The sequence below is a fragment of the Pocillopora verrucosa genome, chromosome 4 (genome assembly GCF_036669915.1).
Source record: "Pocillopora verrucosa isolate sample1 chromosome 4, ASM3666991v2, whole genome shotgun sequence".
NCBI classification, from domain to species: domain Eukaryota; kingdom Metazoa; phylum Cnidaria; class Anthozoa; order Scleractinia; family Pocilloporidae; genus Pocillopora; species Pocillopora verrucosa.
Genome location: NC_089315.1, coordinates 16,238,725 through 16,257,824, shown reverse-complemented (window position 1 = coordinate 16,257,824; position 19,100 = coordinate 16,238,725). Strand labels below are relative to the sequence as shown.

Here is a 19,100-nt window from a genome sequence, read left to right as displayed (position 1 = left end):
GACGAAGTTTCGTCCAATCTGCCATTTTCGTTACTGCTTGCATTTCTAGACAGAAGTAGGCTGGGCTACAAAATATCACTGGCTTTAATTGTCATCTTCACATATTCAGTTCAAAATATTATATTAATTTCTTCGTTATTTTATCCATGCTACCATCTGAGGTCAAAGATAAACGTCTAAAGACTGACAATAAAAGAGAGAGATTATGCAAAGAGGCCCCAAATACTGTTAATTTAGACTAAAGTACTGCAGGCAAATAAATGTTAGAGCTTAAGTTAATGGCTTCAATTATTATTCAAACGTGTACCAGCTGCTAATAAAGGTAAAACAATTATCAAGTCTACGCTGTCTCTATGTAGCTTGTTCGTTAGTTAAAACCCATTCCCCTAAAGAAGCGTGGTAAAATTCACGTTTTCTAGAACATTAATTCTGAACCTGAATTTCGTGGCTCTTTGGGATACGAATAAAAGTGCAGGATTGTGCCGAGTTTGTTTTTTTTTTCACGATTGAATGAAGGTGGAGACGAATAACTCAGTTGACTCAAAACAAGGTGGGAAAATCAGCGTCGAGCTGTCAGAATTAAGTCCATGAGAATTCCATGGATCCTTTGGAGTAGGATCCGTAAGTCCGACCTATCAGTAGCCTAACCAAAGTCGTTTACCTTGCAAATCCTCCTATGGAGGGACTCAAAGGGCTGGTATAGCTGACATCAGTGCAATTGAAAATGGTCTGTATCGTATTCATGATTACGTGCAAAATGGATCAATTAGGCTTCGGACACTACGACAGCTTCGATCCCTTGAAAACCAAGACTGCTTGTTGTGACATCAAAAAGCTATTACGTGGAGTTGCATGTTCCATTCAATTGTGTTTTCATCTGTGAATACAGGAAGGCCGCATATGACCTCAAGTTAAATATACCGTAAAGGATCAGAATCAGAGGAGATCCGGAAGCCGTTAGTTTAAACAATGACAGTTACAAAACTCATATTCACTCTGGTTTTCAGAAGTTGCGGTTGCTGTAGTAACGTGTTGCCTTCGATGGTATTTTCATGTGATAGGAAAGGAAAACAGGAAGGCTGCATGTGATCTAATTTTGTATAAAGTTAAAGGGAAGAGCTTAACGAACAGTATCAGAGGATACCCGGAAGTCGTGAGTTACCATTGAGACAGGAAAATGAAGAAACTCTTATTTACATTGGTTTTCATTGCCTGTATTTTCTATGCATCCAACTGATCTTATGTTAGAAAGCCTACGGCTTGCTCTCGAAGTTAAAAGATACCATGTGGGCGGGTTGCGTTAGTGACATATTTCCTTCCATGATATTTTCATCTGAAAGGAGACGAAAAACAGGAAGCCTGCATATGATCCCATTTTGTGTAAATCGGAAGGAAAGGTCGTAAAAGATCAATATCAAAGGAGACCCGTCGTAAGTTGGCAAGGGGGCAGGAAAATGAGGAAACTCATATTGACATTGGTTTTCAGTGCCTGTATTGTCTACGTATCTAGCCGATCTTATGTTAGTGAAACAAAAGCTTTCTTGGCAGAGAAGTGGGCTAGACGGAAATTGCCCCCACTGTAAGTGTCAGTTTAAAAGTAAGCACAACACAAAATTCCTTAAGAAAATAATCGTGTCCCTTCTCTGTTCGACTTCGACTAAATTGATGTGAAAATAGGAGTTTTTCGAGAAAGATGTTTTTCGTCTTGTCACGAGCGTGGGAAAAAGAAAATTTTTGAGTCCCCATGAGGATGCGAACCTCAGACCTTCGGATTCCGCGCTTCGATGCTCTACCACTGAGCCACAAGGACTCTACGGTGAGCGAAGTCTACTAGAAATTTCACATGACACGCGTCCTGCATACTGCTAGGATTAGTAACGTCGATGGTGTCATGTTTGTAATTAGAATAAGAGATATGGTAAGTTTTGAGCTCGGCAAAGAAATAGAGAAAGATGTTTTTCTTTTTGTCACGAGCGTGGGAAAAAGAAAAACTTCTGAGTCCCCACGAGGAATCGAACCTCAGACCTTCGGATTCCGCGCTCACCGTAATCTCTGTGGCTCAGTGGTAGAGCATCCGAGCGCGGAATCCGACGGTCTGAGGCTTGATTGATCATAGGGACTCAGAATTTTTTCTTTATCCCACGCTCGTGACATGACGAAAACATCTTTCTCTATTTCTTTACCGAGCTCAAAACTTGCCATCTCTCTAATTTTAGGAGTTTTTCCTTCGCAAAATATGCTCGGTATGAGCTTAGAGACTACGACTTGTAAATAAAGAAGAAAAAATTGATATCCATAATCCCAGCTGGTTATGGTACCTACAAACATGGAGGATTGTAACAAACGTTGTTTCTTTGCTCGATTGCAGTTTGTTGGAAAGGAGCGACTCTGTGAAACTAAGCGAGAAGAGGCGAGTCAGCGCAAACATGGTTCATCATCACTGCTCATCGTCAGCCGGGTTTGGATAGCTGAGTAGTAATTCTAGTTCATTGACAGTCTTTCCTAAGTACAATTGCTTGCTTGAATTTTGGATTCACGTTGGCAGAGATCGTGACCGAACTATAAGTATAGCTAACTCTGTTAAGCACATGTAAGAAACTCACATACCTGACTCAACACTTTTTACTACAACTGTGCGTTGTGTTTCTTCGTACGACGATCTCTCTTAAATTATCTAATCATTTCAATTTTGCACGCAATTGCTGCAAAGCGTCGAATGTAAGAGTAACTCTGTAAACTGCACCATTGGTTCTTTCAGTGATATCATTTACGCCGTTGTCTTAAGCGATATTTTCCCGCTTCTTTCGTTATCCTTCACTCGCCTATGCGCTAACATTTCCTTCCATTGTTCATTCAGGGTTATTGTAACTGAGGCTCTGCGGGTGGCGCCAGTTTTTTAAGATCAATTATGGAGCGAGGTAAAGACAAAACAATGTATTCTGGGATTACTTTCGTTTGACGCTCTTTAAAAATGGCTCTAGCATTTTTCACGCTTTCACTCTAGGTCCAGTGAAATGACCGTCTGACGGCTGACACAGAAAACTGAGATATATGCAAAGGAGCCATAACTGCTGCTGAAGTAGGAGACCCGACATAAAAGCTTGACTTGAAGGCCGCAGTTAGCATTTTAATGTAATCAACAATAATGATTTTAAAATAACAATGTCATTACAATTAATGTAATAAGCTACAAATAAAGTTCAGTTAAAATAATTACAAAGTTTTGCACTGTGGTTTATCACACGGTTTGTCTCTGAGTTTTACAAATAAAGTTCTACAAATAAAGTTCAGTTAAAATAATTACAAAGTTTTGCACTGTGGTTTATCACACGGTTTGTCTCTGAGTTTTCTAAGAAGAAAGTTGGAGATGGAAAAAAAAATGAAGACTGGTTCGATCTCGTTGGCAAAAAAATGATTTCTTACTTTGAACCTTAATATACCGACATCAGCCTCAAAATTCGGCTAGCGTTGTGACCCTAAAATAAGTTGATGAAGAATTTGTAAGAAATAAATATATCTTTTAAATGAGCCGCTGCCGTTTGTGAGAAATTGAAAACATCAATGTTAAGCTGGTCATAATTGCAATAAGACACAATTTTATGTTGATTTATGCATCTGGTAGATAATATAAAATCTCATGCTACGAATCAGTTATACTTAGTATTCGAAAGGTGGACCGAACATTTATAACTTAGTGTTATTTAGCGTTTCTTTAACGCAGTATAAAACCCCTTGCTCCTAATAATAATAATAATAATAATAATAATAATAATAATAATAATAATAATAACAATGATAATAATAATAAAGACTGCATTACAGTACTTTTACTGAAAGGTGGCTCTTCATCTGTAAAAATTTACATTAATAATAAAAGTGATAATAATATTAATAAAAAAGCTACAGCTTTGTTCAATATTAGAGATGCTACTGACAAAAAGATTTTAAAAAAATGAATTAATAAAGTAATCTAGAATATATACAAATGAAGAAAACAAACGTGCATTTTCCCTGTTAATAAGATACTTCTTTCACTTAAGTTTTAAAGCTCATTCGCCAGTGACACTGTAGTCCTCTTTACAAGAATTTCAACGAGTGATTTACCTCTGTCTCCTATTAGCTAAATAATTTATCTCGCAGTCGAGATTGATTACTACATATGAGTCTCCCACCACGAGAGATTACAGAAAATGCTGCATTTTTCCTGTAGCACTAACAATCTAAAATAAAAAGTTTTTTTCTGATCTATTTGCCCACATGCTTTTTAATCCACCAGTTCTAGTTGCCGCCTTAAAGCTTGCTTAAGAATTAATTTTTCATACCTCTTTGTTTTGTTGTTCGTTCAGGGATGCTATATTGGCACCCATGGAATAATTCTCATTGAATTGATAATGTTCATGCCCATATGCACCTTCCATTTTCGTAACGAGAAAGCATCAAAGCTTCTAACAATTTCATTTCGAACGATCTGTCATGCCCAAACATCTAACCACCTAGAACGTTCGATTCTGCCGCAAGTCTCCTTTGTAGCCCTCCTTAAAGGTCGTCACGCTGCGCTCTTCCTTAAAGTATGTCTTTCATGTATTTCACTTCATCGCCTGATAGCGCTTTATCAACCACTAGAAGATCTCTCATGTACCCATCAAAAGTCGGTATCTTCATGTTGTCTCGTTTCAACCCATGTCGAAAACTGTATGATTATTTTCGATAAGATCTAAAGGACCATGAGAAACTCTCTTACTATCTTTTCCGATTCCATCTAGGAAAGAATTCCCTTTTTCTATCTCGGCTCCATGTGAACGCCACATGCATCCATTTATTGGGATGGTCTTCCTTTGATTACGAGAGAACAGAACGCAAAAGGGAATGAGGCTTTGCGCAAATCTCGCTTCTCAATATACCTCCAAGGAAGGTAAATCGCTCCGGGATACACACTTGAGTGCTCTACGTGTTTCTTCCTATTTATTAATAGCACGTAGGAAAAGAAAAGATGTATCTTATGCACTTACCAGATACAGGGATAAACTATATTAAATCCATGAGGATTTCGAAGATGAGCACAAATTCCATGCCAACCAGAAATATAGATTCTAAACTGATGTGGTTTTGACCAGTCAGAATAGATATGAACTAGACTATTATCTGGAAGGCTCAAAACCTTTATCCAACACATGATACTAAAGCTGATAGCTCGGATCGGGAGTGCTGGGGTTTCTGCGTAGGAATGCCGGGATCCATTCAAGTACAGTACTTTCCTGCCATCAGTATTTTGATAGGAAGCACCATTGTACAAACTTTTCAATTCATGAAAATAAGGGAAATACATCTGTTAACATGCATACCATACCATGTGGAATCCTCTTTACAAGTAGCTAAATGAAATTATGTCACCATCAACTGAAAGTATTTAACGGCGTTTCAAAAAAGGCAGCTTAATGATCCTCTCCAGAAAGTATTCACTTTGTGAGGAACTCTAAGAAGATATTTGAAATTCCACTGAATAAGAGTTGTGGATATATATATAGTAGACGCAGCAAAATAACCGCAAATGTTTGTTGGCTGCAATGCATTGTTCAAAATATTAAAAGTCAAAACTTTGATCTGTCAAAGCCGCTGTATGACTAATACTATTATGTCCTGTTCTCAAAAAAATTAACTCATTGAAACTAGGCTTTATCCGTAATTATAAGCAAGAATTTGAACTTTTCAAAACAATAGTGTTCCGACAAGTTCTTCCTAGCAGAAGAAAGCATTCTTTCATCTTACCTTATATTTAGATCAGACCCATTGAGTGCCCAATGAAAACGAAATCCTTTGAATCCTTGAATTAAAAAATGAATACTGATGTGGGTTGATCACGATTTATCAAACATCAAACATTTTTTGCTTAAGTTTTAAAGATGTTTATAGAAGTGCGAACTAAATTTAAAGAAAAAAAAAACAACGACAAGAGGTCTAGAAGACAAGTAATTGGAGATTTGAAATAATTCCCGTCATGTCGTCCAAAGATCCACGAAATGCTTGATGTAACAACATTTACAGATACTACAGAGCACTAAATGTAGTTGAGCACAGGTGGGATAACTGTTTAATTTTTAAGCTCATGAACCTTTTTTGAAGAAGAAGGTTCTCAGTAACTTTCATGCTTCAAAAAGGTGGTGAAATACTAGTGGTATTGCAGGGTCCTACTTTGGTCGAGCTTACGGTGGATATAAACTCTTAATATAACACGCGTTCATCAAAACACCTACCCACGCATAAGAATCCATCTCCGATCATGTTGTCCTTGCATTTACATATGTAGCCTCCTATAATGTGGATGCAAGTAGCGTTCACGTGACATTTGGCACTTCCGGTGTTACATTCCATGATATCTGTATGTAGATAGAATCGATAATATGAATCATCTAGACTAATAACTGCTCGCTTACGCAACTATAAACATAAATAGGACGAGTTAAGTGGTACCCGAACGAAACGGGCTGAAGTAGTAACGAACCCCAGCTTATCACGGCTTTGATAGCGTTACCAGAAATCATACCGTGACAATCTCCAGAGTAAGAAACCGCTTAATACGGGTGGATGCATTGTCAGTTATCTTTGGCTCTGAGCACAATCTCTGCAGTTGTTTTAAAAAAGCTTTTATGTAAAGTATCATTTTGTTTGTGACTAGTACTCCATTGTGAAACTTGATGACATCGAGTCCATTTTTGAGCACTATCCAGAAACGTAGAGGATCTTTATAAAAAGTATATAGCGATAACACAACTTCTAAAAGTTGACAATGCTAAAAAATAATAATAAAATAAAAAGAAAACAAAATATCGGTTTCTTACTTTTGCACTTTTTGCCATCTCCTGAAAATCCAGCTTTACAAGTGCAGGTAAATGAACCCACAGTGTTGTTGCAGTACGCGTCCGCTGAGCAGTCATGCGATCCAGAGGAACACTCGTCCGTATCTTCAACAAAACAATGAGACCCTACGTTAACTAACGATCAAACAGTAGAAAATAATGCTCTCAGTGAGACTACTCCCAAACCATTCACTCGATGTTATTTTAGAGTGAAGAAAGGTACGTGCTAACGGTGAAAGGCGAAGATCAGACCAACTTTTTTCACACTTTATGCTACTATATTACTCAAACATAGCACTTTTGTTTGTCAAATTGCACAACGCTAACAATTAAATAACTGTTCACTAACATACAAAGAAATGAGTGCGGGTGGAAGGTGAGGCTTTCTCTCAGGTCGTAGATCATTACGTGCAACGCTTTAAGTGAAACAGGTGTATAACAAAGGGTGTATAGCGATAATAATACAAACCTCTTTCGCAGCTTTCAGTTCTAGTCCAATTAGCAGGACAAACGCAGCGGAGTTTTCCATCAATAGTTGGTGCACAAGAAGCAGCCGGGGGACAAGGAGAAGTGCCACATAACTTCTGTTGAAAACCAACAAGATAAAAATGATTTCTAAGTGATATGTCACTGAAATAAATAACCATATCACATTAACTCCTACCAGCCGAGAGCAGTTTACGTTCAAACTTTATCCTGTCATCTTATTCAGATAAATGTAGTTTTGAAATAATCCATACAAAAATCCTTTTTTTTTTAATCAATAGTCATTCAGGTCGTAGTGAAGGTTCACACTAGCCTGCAGGGTAGGCGTAATATTGGCGAACGCGTTCTCAGTATTTTCCTAGCGTAAATCATGACCACCATCTTTTATTCTTATGGCAGCGGAAGGCTGAGGAGAGAAAGAAACTTGTACCAGGGGGGTGAGCGACGGTCAAGACTAAAGAGAGGGATGGGGTGGGGGTGTATATTTTTGCCTTTCCTTTTCTTTGCAGTATACCTACCATGGTTGGATGATATGAGAAGCCTTTCTTACAAATGAGATGTTCAGGATGTTGAAAGTGATCAGAGTCACTGAGTTCACATTTTAATTTGCCCCTGGTCTCTGAAATTCCAAGATTGAAGGATGAACAGAAGTTCTCTGCGTAACACCTCAATTCACACTGATCCTTGTTATCAACCATCAAGGACTTAATGACGTGATTTTCGAGGTAATTGTCTTCCTCGGGTTGAACAAACTCCAAGATTCTGCACGTTTCTGATAATAAAAAACATGAAAAATGCTAAACGGAACACAAGTTGATTATGATGTGATCTCACAAAAACCAACATGAAGCAATCTAAGGCAGCTGTATACGCCTCAGGGCTCCAGCTGCGTTCGGGCGATACGCGCGCGAGGGCAAATCGTTACTCTAGTCCGCTTTTCTTTATTATCTAGTTTCCCTATCTTCAGCAGATTCTGTGTTAAACAGGTGTAAATATTTTCTATGTTAAGTATGCTAATGGTTAATTGAGGTATTTCTCCTTGAATAGGTTATCCATCATAATGAATACGGAATTATTAAATGTTCTAAATGAAAACAATTAAGTCGTTGAATTTTTTGGACAACTGTCATGGAATTCTGGTTCGCATGAAAGAGATCTGTTGCCGTCAACTGCTGCTCAGGAAAAATGGTCGCGAAGAAAGGTCTTTTGTCCTGCAATGAGGAATTTTCTACTTGAAAATAAACAGGTGGTTTCAAAGAAAACGTTAATAAATTAAACTTGGACCGAAGAGCTGTCATTGCGCAATTTTAACAAGTCAAGATGTTTACTGCCGAAGTCTTAAACGACTTACGTGCAAACTCGCGACTTCCCTTTAAAAAATAAGATAATTTTAAGTCTTAAAAAGTCTTCCCTTAAAAGCCTTCAACCTGACAGGAGAGTTCATTGCAGAGCGTTTGTGCAAGACTTGATACTTCACGAATTTTCACGTACCGAAGACCTCTACGTAATTCTTGATTGCCACAGGCAAGACAATTTGACTTTTATTTTAAGGGTTGAGCATAAGGCCTCTACTTCGGTATCACTCACTTTATGGAAGGCTAGAAATTCAACCGGATCAATACCACTTTAAAAAGAAGGGTATCTAGCTAAGAGCAGCTATAAAAAATCGTTTACTAATGAAATTCAACAAGGAGAGGCTAAACCAGCTAAGAGTTTACGAAAACAGGGTTTCACTTTCATTTGATCACAATTTTCACAGAAATACTGCAAAAAAATTGAAAAAAAATATGTGTATATATATTTTTCGCGCATTCGAGCGGTAAGTATTCTGTACTTGCAGTCAAAAGCAGAAAATTTGAAAACCCTCGTTTCAAAGTACCAATGCACCACCTGTTTTCATTCCAGTTCATATAAACTCGCGTATTTATAACGAACACTTTAATCCTAACCACAATGATGATTGCAAAGGGTAACGTCGCTTTTGTGTTGCTGAGAGTAAACCATAGCTAGTGGAATATTCAATGACAAAATCGTGCGTAAGAATTCACCAAATGTTCGCACAATTTTTTCTTCTAGATTAAATCTAACCTTGCGAAAAGACATGTGAAACGAACAACACCTTCCACAGAGCAGCAAATGTAGTGGACATACTTTTTACATCAACTTTATCACCTTTCTGTCACTCTCTAGGAAACCAAAAGCTCTGCTCACAACCTGGATTTTCAGAATAGAATGATTATTGTTGACAGGTGGTGACAGCTGAAAAATTCATTGTGAAAACAATAGTAGAAACCACGGTAACTCGAACTCAGCTAACTCAAACCCCCCAGTAACTCAAATAAGATCCCATTTCCCTCGGGCCCAACTTATCAGCTTACGGGAGTTCGAGCGAGCTGGGTTCTTCTGTTCACCCTTTTCGGCAAGGCTTTAAGTGTTGTCCTTGTATCCTAATTTTTTACTTAATTATCGAATACAGACCACTCTTTATCACGAAATTTCAAATCTTTTGCACCTATCACTTAACTTTTATGACTGATCGCCTCACATGGGGGGAAAATTACTCGCAGAGTCTCTTTAAGGTAGCTACCGCAAACCTAGTCGCACGGAAGACAACGATCCCGTCACAAGACTGTGCACATGTCTGAAAACATGACAATTCCTGAGAATTTTTGACAATTAGTGAACTGTTCAACGAACTCGCCACAAAGAAAAGCCGTTGACACCTGCTTCCTGTTGTGCGCAGCCGACAAGAAGGCCCTCTAACGAATCCTACCCTAGGGAAATAAAAAAGCAGCTCTTCCACGGAGGTTCGTAAATAGCTCATGTCAATATTCATTCAATCTTAATATACAATAAAAGTTTGAGAAAACAGGAATTGCGAGGGTCTCACAGTTTGCACACATATTTTCAGACCTTTTTCTTTTCCACACTCAAAATGTAACCGTGATGAACGTAACCACACTTGTAAAGGCAAAACAGTGCGTACCAATAAAAACAATTTTACTGATTAGAGTGAATGCTTAATGCTACAACATGTACGTGATAGCTGACAAATATTTCCCTAAACAATCAAGCGCTTGTTAATGAATGCAAAAAATTTAGACTTTGTTTACCATATCTTGAACAAACTTTTTCTACAATTCCTACCCCTGTGCGAACGCTGGTTTTGATCAAAATTGTAAATGGAAGAAATGAGTATGCGAAAACGTAAAAACGATGACTGCTTTCAAAATATTTTTGTCAAACCTCCTTTGTCGTTATACTGTAAAGAGCTCGACAAAGAGAATTTCAAAACATCGTTTTAATCAATTGAACTTAACAAAAAATTTTGTCCACACTCTACTTGGTGGGATTTATGTATTAGTTATTCTCAATTTGCTTGAATGTGAAGTGTAATTGTTTGTCTCATTATGTAGTCACTTCCGATGTCAATCTTCAGCGACGTTTGGACTGCATATTGCGAACCCTTTTCAGGCGGTAAGGTCGATTCTTTTTTTGTTTTGGCTAATAACATGCATTTTTATGGGGGTTTTTCTGTATTTCGCTGGACCCCCTTGTCAAATAACGTTTTTAATGATCTTTCCCTAAATAACGAAAAACATGGTCTTGAAGACTGAGCGATTTTTGACGTAAAAAAAATTATTAAGAAAACAGAACTACTCTCTTAATCAGTTGACATGTCATGCAAAGACCTACTATAACAATAAAATTAATCATCATATGCTAAAACAATAGAGATCACTGAAGGCGCACTCTTATTGGCAACTCAAATTCCGATTATTCTTTGCTTTTCACCTCCAAGCAACTCGCGCAGAATTTGCGTCCGAAAATATTGTAATCACTGCAGGCATAAATGATCATCCTTTTGTGCTGTATTATCTCACTGTTTTTTTTTTTACACTAAAACAGCTATTTACCTTAGCGTTGGTGGTTAGCGGTGGATATTTACCGGAGTCGCTTCGTGGTAGTGAAAAATTGTTAAATAATCAGTGGTATTAGATAACTTGGATGCATTCATCGGTTTCAATGCATCTCAGACGTCAAAAACTAAAATCTTGACTAATATACGTCTCATCAAGCGCCACTCAATGTATTCAGACAAGAGAAAAGAAGAAGAAAGATACCCTTATTTTTTCGCGATTCAGATCACAGTAGTTAACTCCCTTGTGAGTTTTCATACTTGTTTGGTGGCCTGGGGCCTACTGTGCTGAATATACTTCTGCGAAATACATGTACTCATTTTTTGTTTCACAATGATTATTATTTTTTTCAAAATGGTCCATATTTCTATAGCAAGAGATTCAGGAAAAGAAATCTGGAGATAAAATATGTCAGCATTCAAAGCACGTGAGGACGATTGGGTTCTTTGATTAACGTGACGTTAGCGTCTTGACAGAAATGTAAACAAGCCTGTATGAAGTCTCGGCCATGCAGAGCCACATGATTATATCTTCGAACCAACGATGATCACAATTATGCGAAATGGTTTGAAACGACTGTAAAAGTTCAAAGATTATAGACATTGTAGCTGGTTAAGACTTGTTTCAGCGGGATTTGGAAAATCATCAACTGTGGAGAAATAAAAACTTAACAGGATCAAGTGAATATAGACAGTTTACAACTAAGATATATTAAAGTTCACAAGGCCACCAGCTGGACAATCAGACATGGTTCGGGGTGAAAAGAAAGTCAGTTCTGCGGCTTGCCCATCGGGAAAGCTGTACCTAACATCTGCTTGCCCGAAAGTCATTTTTACTCGCCTGAAAAAATTTTTTCGCAAGCAGAAAAAAAAAGAGCTGTTTTGCTCTCGACGCTGCCACACTGTAGAATTTTTTCCTAGTCCACCGCAACACGTGAATGATTAACAAGCATTTTAGTCATTTAGAACTTAGAAACACGTTTTTGAGAAAAAAAAAAACGGCGTGGAAACCGTGAAACCAAAGTTCCCATGGACACACTGAGCGACAACGTCGACAACGCGAAAAGCTGCCAGAGAAAGCGCTTCATTCTCCAATTTGCAGCCGAAAAAAATTTCTCGCCGGACAGGAAAGATATTTATATTATTAAAGAGGATAAAAATCTGTTAGCTTTCATCAGCTTGATTCTCATTCAGTACATTTAGAAGATCATTTTTCTGAAGGTTTTTTTGAGAGTCGGTTTTCCATGTCAAGTTTCAATGAACATTTTAATCAACATACACCTACAGATTGGTGTTTAGAATTTACCATACTGAAACGCACGTGACCAATATTTGCTGAAACCTTACTAAATTTCTCACTGGAGTTTCTTTTAACCAAGTTTTGTTTTCTGCTACAGAAATAGATTGCAACTTCTGTTTGCATGCCCAAAAAGGAAGTACTTTGTCTAAGTATGTGTTTTCAGAAAAAATAACAAGTATAATGAACAACTAGAATTACTTGTAGGGATAGTACTGCAGCGGAGAGAGTGCTTGCTTCCCACCACTGTGGCCTGGGTTTGATTCCTGACCTTTGTGTCACTTGTGGGTTGAGTTTGTTGTTAGTTCGCATCCTTGCTCTGAGGGTTTTTCTCCAAATTTCCTCCCTCCAAAAATACCAACACTCCAAATTTAAATTTGATCTGGAAATAGTGGACCAGAAGAGCCACTTAGTGGAATGTCCATTGTTAAATTCCAATTTCATCATTCCATTTTTATTAGTGCAAAGCCAATGTGGAACATGAAAAAACTAAATGTGGAAATTTAGGAGTCTAAGCAAGTGTTTCAGTTTTTAATCTGAAAATAACCAATAACCTGTAACAACTTTGGTCTTTCATATGGTGAACTTCATTGATGACAAGTGCATGGTCATTTGCATGTATAGCTACAGCTCAAATTGAAAAAGACAACATTTTTAAACTTTCTTGTAATAAAGTAAGCACTCCAAAGGAGTTTATTTTTAAAAAGGTGTTTTACTATCGAGTTTAGTTAATTCAACTCATAAACTCATTCATAGTTCTTGTATGGATAAGCTGAGTTATACTGTCCTCACTGAAGTCTGTAGCACTATCATCAAACAATTCACAATGTTATACCAAGGACCAAAATTGTGGGATTCTCTGTCTCATTCAGTAATTGAATCTAACAATATTAGATTAGGTCAAGAGGTTGTAAACTGTCTATATTAACTTGATCGCGTTAACTTGATCGTTATTATTTCTCCACAGTTGAAGATTTTCCAAATCCCGCTGAAGCAAGCCTTAAGCAGCTGTAATGTATAATCTTTGAACTTTTACAGTCGTTCGAAACCATTTTGCATAATTGCGATCATCTTGGTTCGAAGATGTAACTATTCACTGTATGGCTCTGCGTGGCAGAGACTTCATACAGGCTTGTTCACATTTCTGTCAAGACGCTAACGTCACGTTAATCTAAGAACTCAATCATCCTCACGCACTTTGAATACTGACATGTTTTATCTTCAGATTCCTTTTCCTGAATCTCTCTGAAATATGGACCATTTTGAAAAAATAATACTCATCGTGAAACAAAAAATGACTACATGTATTTTGCAGACGTATATTCAGCACAGTACGCGCCAGGCCGCCAAACAACTGTGAAACTTATCAGGGAGTTCAACTACTGTGATCTGAATCGCGGGAAAATAAGGGTATCTTTCTTTTTATTTCTCTTGTCTGAATATATTGAGTGGCCCTTGATGAGACGTATTTCAGTGAAGATTTTAGTTTTTGACGTCTGAGATGCACTGAAACCGATGTATGCATCCAAGTTATCTAATGTCACTGGTTATTTAACAGTTTTTCACTACCACGAAGCGACCCCGGTAAATATCCACCGCTAACCACCGACACTAAGGTGAATAGCTGTTTCAGTGTAAAACAAAACAGTGAGATAATACAGCACAGAAAGATGATTTTAACCACTCATTTGTTCCTGCACTGATTACAATATTTTCAGGGGCAAATCTCGCGCGAGTTGCTCGGAGGTAAAAGGCAAAGGATATTTGGAGTTTGAGTTGCTAATCAGAGTGCGTCTTGAGCGCTCTCTACTGATTTAGTATATGTTAATTACTATTACTGTCATTGTAGAACTTTGCATGACATGTCAACTGACAGAGTAGTAGTTCTGTTTACTTAAGAAATTGTTTACGTCTAAAATAGTTCAGCCTTCAAGACCGTGTTTTTATTATTCAGGGAAAGACCTTTAAAAACGTTACTTAGATAGGAGGCCTGGCGAAATACATGTACTCATTTTTTGTTTCACAATGACTTCTTTTTTTCAAAATGGTCCATATTTCTATACCGAGAGATTTAGGAAAAGAAATCTATAGATAGAACATGTCAGCGTTCAAAGAATAAGTACGTGAGGACGATTGGGTTCTTTGATTAACGTGACGTTAGCGTCTTGACAGAAATGTAAACAAGCCTGTATGAAGTCTCGGCCATGCAGAGTCATACAGTGAATAGTTACACTTCGAACCAACGATGATCACAGTTATGCGAAATGGTTTGAAACAACTGTAAAAGTTCAAAGATTATAGACATTGCAGCTGCTTAAGGCTTGTTTCAGCGGGATCTGGAAAATCTTCAACTTTGGAGAAATAGTAACTTAACGGGATCAGAAAAAAAGAATCGAAATTATCGCCTGAAGAAGATTCGCGGTCTGCAGTCTAAAAGTCGCCGGCGATTCAAAACAGAAGTGACTACATAGTGAGACAAACAATTGCACTTCATATTCAAGCAAATTAAGTATAACTAATACATAAATCCCACTAATTAGAGTGTGGAAAAAACAGCTGGTAATTTTTGGTTAAGTAAAACTGATTAAAAAGATCTTCTTTTGAAACTCTCTTTGTCTAGCTCGTTACAGCATAACGACGAAGGAGATTTGAAAAAACATTTTGAAAGCAGCCGTCGTTTTTACGTTGTCGTTTTTTCATTCCTTCCTTGTACAATTTTGTAGATGCGATTCAACCCATTTTTTATGGTGGACTTCTTTCCAAAACCAGCGTTCGCACATAGGTAGGAATTGTAGAAACTTTGGTGCAAGGCATGGTAACCGAAGTCTGAATTTACCACCAGAGTTTTTGTCAACATCTACTTTTACTTTATGCACGGGATCTCAATATGTCTCGTTTGACATGTAATGCGATACTTCGTCTTGTTAATGCAGATTTCACTTCGTCGGCGACGTTTGGTCCGCATGAATTTATTAGGAATTTAAAATATTTGTTTTACAGTACTTCTGTAATTTTATTACTCCGAAAAATATTCGCTTGCCCTACGGGTAAGTTAATCACAGAATTCACCAGCCCGATCGCAAAATCCACTAGCCCCAGCTAGTGGATTTTGCGACACAACTTTCTTTGCACGCCGTGGTTTCATGCTACTCGGCTTTAAAGATTTAATGGATGAAACCGAAAATGTAACATACATTAAATCTTCTACTTAAATCAAAACGTTGAGTCTATGGATATTAAATTAAAACAAAGACGTTTGCAATACTACACCGGTTACCAAAAAGGTATCAAAGAGAGAACAAATGAAAAACATGTCATTCGTGTATTGGCAATTTTTTGCAACTTAAATCACAACAAATTCTTATGCTTTTGTCTCTATAAAATATGCTGACTTTTTTACTCTTTCTCTCCTCTTACCTCTAAAATGAGACTTGAACTTAATGGGGACTGCAAAATTTGACGCTTTCCATTCAAATAGCCTGCTTGCACTCCAAGTGGCTTCAGTATCTATTGCTGGTTACACAACTTGAGAACACACTGTCTATCCAAGAAGTGATCACCTTTTCAGGTGATAAAAATATATTTCATGAAACGACCACAGTAAATAACAGCAACAGCAACAGGGCCGCCCTAGTTTGCATGGAGGAAAATCTTGAGCAATTCTTTGCTTTTAACTATTCCACAGTTAATTTTTCAGTTTCCATTAAGATGAACTAGTATGTAGAACGTAATTTAACTGGTGCTAAGTACTAGGAGAACTTGATTACTTAATATTGATAACCTTGCTATAAAATTCATTGAGTATTTTGTAAATTAACTAAATAGGATTTAAGTAACCATTTGAAAGATCTTATATTGTTAGATTCAGTTACTGAATGAGGCAGAGATTTCCACAATCTTGGTCCTTGGTATAAAATTGTGAATTGTTTGATGTTACTTCTACAGACCAGTGGGGACGGTATAACTCAGCACATCTAGTAGTCAGAAGAACTATGAATGAGTTTATGAGTTGGATTAACTTCACCCAATGGTAAAACAAGTTTTTAAAAATCAACTCCTAAGGAATGCTTACTTACTTCATTAAAAGAAAGTTTTAAAATGTTGTCTTTTTCAATTTGAGCTGTAGCTATACATGTAAATGACCATGTATTTGTGATCAATGAAGTTCACCATATGAAAGACCAAAGTTAATAATTCCTGTCTTGTCACAAGTCATTGGTTGTTTTCAGATTAAAAAAATGAAACACTTGCTTAGACCCTTAAATTTCCACAATTAGTTATTTCATGATTCACATTGGCTTTGAACAAATAGAAACGCGAAAATAAAAGGTAGTTTTATAGCTGTGAACTTAAAAAAAGCTATGAAGTGGAGTTGTATTTTCCCTTCGATTTTGTTTTCATCTGATAGCGGTGAAAACAGGAAGCCCGCATATGACCTCGAGTTGAATTTGCCGTAAAGGATCAGTATCAGAGGAGATCGGGAAGCCGTTAAATTACACAATGACAGGAGAGTTACGAAACTCATATTCACTCTGGTGTTTAGTGCCTGTAGTCCTTACGTATGCAGCCAATCTTAACGCAAACATAAGCGCTACTAGAAGAAAACCTTAGGCTTGATTGTAAAGTCAAAAGCTATTAAAAGAAGTTGCCGTTGTGGTAGTAACATGTTGCCTTCGGTGGCATTTTCATTTGATAGGATAGGAAAAACAGGAAGGCTGCACATGATCCAATTTTGTATAAAGTTAAAGGAACGAGGGTAAACGAACAGTATTAGAGGAGACCCGAAAGTCGTGAGTTGCCTCTGCGACAGGAAAATGAGGAAACTCTTATTTATATTGGTTTTCATTACCTATATTTCCCATGTATCCGGCTGATCTTATGTCAGAAAGCCTACGGCTTGCTTTCGAAGTTAAAAGATACCATGTAGGCGGGTTGCATTAATGACATATTCCCTTCCATGGTATTTTCATCTGAGAGGAGATGAAAAACGGGAAGCCCGCATATGATCCCATTTTGTGTAAGTCGGAAGGAAAGGTCGTAAAGGATCAACATCAAAGGAGACCCGTCGTAAGTTGGCACTGTGACAGAAAAATGAGGAAACTCATATTGACATTGGTTTTCAGTGCTTGTATTGTCTACGTATCCAGGCGATCTTATGTTAGTTTAACAACAGCTGTCTTGGCGGAGAAGCGGGCTAGACGGGAATTGCCACCGCTGTAACTGCCAGTTAAAATTCAAAAGTCCTTAGGAAAATAATCGCATTCCTTCTTTGTTCGACTTCGACTAAATTGATGTGAAAATAGGAGTTTTTCGAGAAAGATGTTTTTCGTCTTGTCACGAGCATGGAACAAAGATTCTGAGTCCCCATGAGGAATCGAACCCAAGACCTTCGGATTCCGCGCTCCGATGCGCTACCGCTGAGCCACAGAGACTCTACAGCGAGGGAAGTCTATTACGAAGTTCATATGGCGCGCGTCCTGCATACTGCTTGGATCAGCAACGTCGATAGCGTCATGTTTGTAAATAGAACAAGAGAGATGGTATTTTTTGAGCTCCGTAGAGAAATATAGAAAGATGTTTTTCTTCTTGTCACGAGCGAGGGAAAAAGAAAAACATTTTCTGAGTCCCCACGAGGAATCGAACCTCAGACCTTCGGATTCCGCGCTCACCTTAGTCTCTATGGCTCAGTGGTAGAGCATCCGAGCGCGGAATCCAAAGGTCTGAGGCTCGATTCCTCATGGGGACTCAGAATTTTTTTTTGTCCCAAGCTCGTGACAAGACGAAAAACATCTTTCTCTATTTCTTTACCGAGCTCAAAACTTACCATCTCTCTTATTCTGGGAGTTTTTCGTTCGCAAAATATGCTCAGTTTTAGCTTAGAAACTACGACATGTCAATAAAGAAGAAAAAATTGATATCCATAATCCCAGCTGGTTATGGTACTTATAAACATGGAGGATTGTAACAAACGTTGTTTTTTTGCTCGAAAAGGAAAGGACACGCACACACTCCTAAAACATCTACAACAATAGCAGGTACTAAAACAAACATATACTTAAGCAGCGTGAGAAAATTAAGAAAAAGAATAAATGAAAAAGTAAAGAAGAATAAGAAAGGAATCAACTTAGGAGTAATGTTCGCAATTTAGACTTACACAGGAAAAGTATGCCAACAGTTTGGATTTCTATATTCAAAGAATTAAAAAATTTATTCTTTGGAAACATATCGCAAACTGTTTGATATTTGTTCTGCAAAGGGGGTATGCAAAAGGAATTCACTGTCGGGTGTAATAGCAGTGATTGCTACTCAAAAACAAAATAATCTTTAAAGAGCATCAGGTAAACGGCCTATCGAACAAAAATATGATATTTCCCATTAGAAATCGATATATATTGTATAGATTAAGAATTTTCAACTGCTTAAATATAGGTTCAGTATGAGCGTTGAAAGTACTTCTTGATGTAATTCGTACCACCTTTGTCTGGAGTAGGACAATACGTTTCAAGGTGGGTGGATAAGTGGAGCCCCATACCCTAATGCAAGA

General features: G+C 37.6%; 1 pseudogene; it reads right to left on the bottom strand.

The window, feature by feature from the left end:
• Positions 1 to 4,563: 4,563 nt before the first annotated feature.
• On the bottom strand, positions 4,564 to 9,548 carry LOC131788519 (uncharacterized; annotated as a pseudogene).
• Between the last annotated feature and the right edge of the window lie 9,552 nt (positions 9,549 to 19,100).